Consider the following 5,594-nt stretch of genomic DNA (forward strand, 5'->3'; position numbering starts at 1 on the left):
TCAACATTATGTGTTCCAGAAACTTTTCCTGAAATTCATAAAACCTTTTCTAAACCTATCCTCTGTACCTAAGTATCACTAGAAACTCCACACTGAATTTGAAGCCAAGATGTCTGTAATACAGATGAAGTTCTCACTTTGGCACCAGGCTAGGGAAAACGTCAAGTGTAGGAACATAGAGGAAAGGGTAGTGTTATACTTGCAGTGCAAGTACTGGGCCACCAAAATCCATGAAAGCTGCATTTCTCTCTGTTCCTGAAGGAGGCATTTTTTTCTGCTGATTTTAATAGAAAAATTTAGGCAATAAGAATGTCATTCAGCAGTCAAGAAACAAAAAAGTAGCAGTGAAAATACAGCAGAAATGCAGCAACTACCAGAACCCAAAAGATTTCAAGCAAGGTATTGGCCTTACCAGGCTTTAGAGCTCTCATGAAAACACAGCTGTAATTTTAGCATATTTTTTCACTGTCATTGGTAGCAATAGATTTATCTCTTGCACAGATGAAAAACTCCATACCCAGATGAATTGAAACATGAGCTGTTCATTCATTTAGAATCAACTGAGCCACATACTTTACTGTTGATTTTAAGACTGATTGATGACTTTGGTGTCAAGGAAAGCCTTACTAATCTGATATTAAAAAACTCTGCTCAGAATGGTGTATTTAACAGTAATCTGAGACAGAGAGAGATAGAAAGAAATAGAAAAAGGGTGGCGAGGGGAAGAAGAGAGTGAGAGAGAGAAAAATAGAAAATGTATCACCACTCCATGTAATCGGGCAGCATCCCATAGGTCCCATTTTTCTGGTCTTCTTGGTAGTGAGAGGGATACCTTGGGGGTCTTTGATTGTTTATGACCCCTTCTCAGCTGCCTCTCATGTGAATGCCCCATGTGTACGTGGTCATCCTGGGGGGGTGCGGTTTACTCTGTTTCGTGTGGAGAGATTTTGCCATCACGCTCCCCAAACCGTTCTCCTCTGCCACCCACTGAGCTCAGCTAGGGCAGATTCCCTGAGCCTTGTTTACTTCTCCTCAGACCTGAGATGATTAGACAATAGTCTTATCTCAAGCTTCCCTTCACAGTCCAAATTCCAGTCAAGAAGCATATTGAGGAAGAGGGGGTGATTTCAGCGGTTGCAGACAGGCAGTTGCTTCCTTGCAGCTTGACAAAAAGGCTTTCTATGATTTTGACAATGTTTAAGACGTTAATAACATCTCAGTCGAACACAGCTGCTTCCAGTCTTCTCCTATTAGTTCTTTCACCTCTAAATCCTTGAAAACTTCCAGACAATGACTGCAAAGAGAGTAGAAATAAAAAAAAAAAAGTCATAAGTCTTGTAAACATGTCTTTAACAAAAGACAGTATTCTCAATACGCTCAATTCATCTTTATTTTATGGTTTTCTTGGACAGGAATGTAACCAGCATTTCATGTGTTCATTTCCCAAAATTTGAGTTTATAAATAAAAAACACTACTGTGTTTCTGAAAACCTTGTACTGTAAAGCACGGGGCAAAATCCTCAGCTATGAAGAAGCATCACCCAGCAGAAAGTGAAGTTCACAAAGTGCTCGCCTTTTAAACTCCCTCAGCTTATGCTGCCTGGAACCGCTGTCAGAGAAAGAGCAATGACATCTTGCTTTATGACATATCCACACTCCAGTGGAGCCAAAATTTACAAGTCTTGACCAACTTACAGAGGAAAGGAAGACTGGATGGGATAGTGAAGCTAGTAAATATATTTTTTTCAAAAGACTAGAAACCTCATTTTCTTGTTAAGAAGTTTTTCTTTAGGCTATCATACAGAAACAATAGAAGGAAGGCACCAAAGCCAATTGCTAATAAATACTTACATTAAAAAACCACTAAACAGTAAATAGAACATCTGACACCACATTAATAATTTAAAAAGGTGAATGGAACTCTCATATTAGGAGGTAATTTGTAAGAATAAAGACAAACTAAGAATAATGAAAGCAGCAAGGATCAGCCTCTTCGCATAATCGCATCTGCTACCAAGGTCTGAAAAAGACAAGGGTTTTTTTTTTGAAAGTAATACTGTAAAAAGAATCCCTTCTTGAAATTATTACAGGCTATTACAGAGAAATAAAAACATCTATTTCTCACAGAACACTGCTAATGTATTTTATTAGCAATAGCTTAGAATTTTTAAAAATAAACAGCTGCAAAACCTAAGTTTTTCTTAAAAAAAAGACAACAAAGCGTAATTTATCTATGATTTACCTTACTTGTCATTATATGTTGTGTGACAAGGTTGCATAAGAAATACAGTCTGTTCTCTAGAGCTAGTTAATGTATAAAAAGTGACCAGAAGTAACAGGTTTTATCAGGACCAACCATCTCAGCCACACAGCCAAAGAAAATAAACAAGCCCAAAGCACAATTTAAAAATCAAGATTCTCTAGTTTTTCTAATGACACTGGGTATCCTTTTATTATGCTTTTGGTTTAGTCTGCCTTTTCAAATTTTTCTACAGTATGGAGCCATCTGTAGAGGTGAAGTTGTTTAGAACAGTAGGGGAGTAGCAAAAGAGATTTACTGGAAATATATCTGGTGAAATTATCACTAAATGGCACTTCAGGAGGTGCTGGAGGCAAGGGAAAAGTAGAACAACCTATCTATGATTTAGCTCAGGAAGGTGATCAAGCAGATGTCAATAGTATTGAATGCATCATTTTCTATACACCTAGGGGATAACATGGAAATCAAGCACTGATTACAGCTATCTGCCTCAGTGCTTTATACAAAATACAGCACCAATGGATCCATAGCTAAGCAGTATAATTAAAATACTAGTGCCACTCAGTCCTAAAACTAGATTGGCTTTCTTTAAGTATTCCAACAATAGTGCAACTAAAAGAGCTAATTTTATGTTTACAAATCTGCTTTCTGTCCTTCCTGTAGTTCATGTTGAGGCACAAGATAAAGTGCTTTGTACTTCCTCTCTTCTTCCGAGCCATGAATTGCAAATCATTGAATTTGTTAATGCATTTATGGTGGAAACTAATTACAAGGAATATGAACTTCACCCTCCCATTTGGTTTTCATTATGGTCACCTCAAACTCTAAAGGAAGTTCTTTCTGTTAAAAGAGAGAAAAAAAGAGGTAATGCCATCTTTCGATCAGAAAACAGGTACCTAAAAACAGTTAGTTTTTCTGCACATTGTGGATGTACGTTACTACTTACTTTCCATACTTCTGCCAGAAAGCAGCAGTAGTAAGTGCTGCCCATGGATGTCAAAAACCACAATTTTCTTAAAACGATGTCAAGTTATCAGTGCCAAGTTATTACTACCACAAAGATGTACATTCCCCATATTTAAACAATTTCTGTATCGAGTTTTCCACATACTATATTACAAGCGTTAGAACTAGAGGTGTAAATTAACATTTGTGACTTTTTCAGAGTGCTATACTTACGGACAAAGGTCAACTCCTAAAGAGTGCTCAGTTCCGTCACTTGGAAAAATGCTTCTACAACTAAAAAAAACCCCAAGCAGGCTGTCAGTATTTTATATTAACTACTTTGTAATGTCCTGAGATCTTCATATCTCATTAAACCATTCTGTTTTCAAGATTTTCAAGCCAGAGTTTGACTTGCTTGTGTGCATGCTACTGACAGTTTCCTAACTATTCAAAATGCTGTGCTATAATTCTAACTTCAGGATCTTTTATTTTTCATGCCTCTTATCAAAAAATGTGTTATAAGGTACTGTACTAATTTTATTAACTTTACCAACTCCAGCTTTGAAAACACTCACCTTGATACAGGAGAAAAATAAGGCAAATCTAGTAAGATTAGTTCTCCCTGGAGTAAGAAATGCATAAGCATACAGTTATTTCATCCTGTATGCTTGCTGTGAACAAAGCTGGCCAAGACAGAGTAATCCTACTGCTAGAATTAAGGTGTAAATGAGACCAAATGCCAAAGTCAATAGTATGGGTTTTATTTAACAGTAAATCTGAGACAGAGAGAGATAGAAAGAAATAGAAAAAGGGTGGTGAGAGGAAGAAGAGAGTGAGAGAGAAAAAATAGAAAATGTATCACCACTCCATGTAATTGGGCAGCATCCCATAGGTCCCATTTTTCTCGTCTTCTTGGTAGTGAGAGGGATACCCAGCAGCGCCCTCTGCAGACCATGATTAGGACTGTACTAAAGGACAGAGAAGTATTCATTCAGACCCTTTTTTTTTTCTAGGATTACTGTCTAGTTTTTTTGTGTTCTGTTCCTGTTTTTACCAGTATACATATATCTTTTAATAAAGGATTGTTATTTCTTCTGTTTTTTCCACACTTCCTCGATTAAAGCCCCCTTAATTTCGAATTTACAATTGCTGAGAGAGAGAAGTTTGGTCACCTTCTTTAGGAAACATTCCAGTCTCCTCAGACTGAGACAGCGGGACAGGGGTCGGTGTCGCCAGGCCGTCGCTGGAACTCCCTGTGCCTCTCCCTGTCCCATGTCGGGGATGGGGTTTTGTATTCCTGTGCCCTGGTAGACATGGCCAGAGGAGCCGGGGCTGCGGAGGAAGCTATAGAGGCGGAGGAGACCCGTGTTCCCCGAGGAAGCTGCAACCAGCCCAGAGAGCTGAGGAGAGCACGGGAAGATGTGAAATCTGAGCGCGGAAGAAGCCTCGGCTTTTCTACAGGCCCAAGAGTGATTGAACAGCAGAGAAGGCCAGTTGCAGCTGAGGAGGGGAGGATAGCGCTGCGAGCACTGCACAGCCCCTGCCCATGAGTGAGGTCCCAGAGCCAGGTCATGCTCAGAAAGCCGTCGGCTGAGGGAACTACAGGGGCTGCTGCTGGGGGTGGGAGAAATCCAAGAGAGCACTTCAGGCACTGAAAGAACAGTTCGTTTCGCTGTCCTCCTTCTTCCTTTGCTCCCCAAGAGAGTCGTTTGTTGCAGCTCTCTTATCTCGGGGCTCGGAGGGTGGCTTTTGTTTCCCTCAGCAAACAGGCAGTTTGGGGCGAACATAAACCTCGGCTCTCTCGTCCTCACTATCTGGCTGCGCCACCTGGTGACTAAGTTCTTGCTTTTCATCAATGCACCCTTCTTCTGCCTCCCAGGAAACACTCAACAGCCTTTTCAGACTCCTGTGTGGAAACACCGGCGAAGAAAGAAAAATCCTTGCGGAGTATCTTCTCGTCTTTCCTGTCTTGCGTGTGTTCACTCCAGATGATCTTACTTCGCTAGGGAAATGAGGAGAGAAAGAAGAGACACCTCGGACCCCTTCTCTGTCTCTGTTCTTCCTTCCCTTCTTCTTTCCCCAGGAAAGAAAGCCTGTAAACTTTGGCTTTGTGGTGCAGTTGGTTTGTCAACCTGGAGACTCCATGGGGATCAAGAGTTTTCTGTGCTGGTACCTTTGGTATGGGAGGATCTCTGTTTGCAAGCAATTTCAGGAGTCGAGCTGTCAGGTGGGAAGCAGTTCTGAAAAGAGGAAACAACAGCCCTTATGGCCAGGAAAGAAAGCCTGGAAGCTTCGGCTTTGTGGTGCACTTGGTGGGACAGGCTAGGCACCGCATGAGAAGCAAGAGCTTTCTGTGCAGGTACCTTTGTTCTGGGAGGAATCTTTGTTT

At 40.7% G+C, this 5,594-nt stretch overlaps 1 long non-coding RNA gene across 1 annotated transcript; it reads right to left on the reverse strand.

The window, feature by feature from the left end:
* Window positions 1-690: 690 nt before the first annotated feature.
* LOC116786429 lies at window positions 691-3,508 on the reverse strand. The gene is made up of 3 exons (XR_004356923.1): window positions 3,440-3,508; window positions 3,049-3,100; window positions 691-1,294 (listed from the first exon to the last, which is right to left on the reverse strand). It is a non-coding gene; the product is annotated as an uncharacterized LOC116786429 (long non-coding RNA).
* Window positions 3,509-5,594: the final 2,086 nt, after the last annotated feature.

The sequence above is a fragment of the Chiroxiphia lanceolata genome, chromosome 4 (assembly GCF_009829145.1).
Source record: "Chiroxiphia lanceolata isolate bChiLan1 chromosome 4, bChiLan1.pri, whole genome shotgun sequence".
In the NCBI taxonomy this organism is placed as follows: Eukaryota; Metazoa; Chordata; class Aves; order Passeriformes; family Pipridae; genus Chiroxiphia; species Chiroxiphia lanceolata.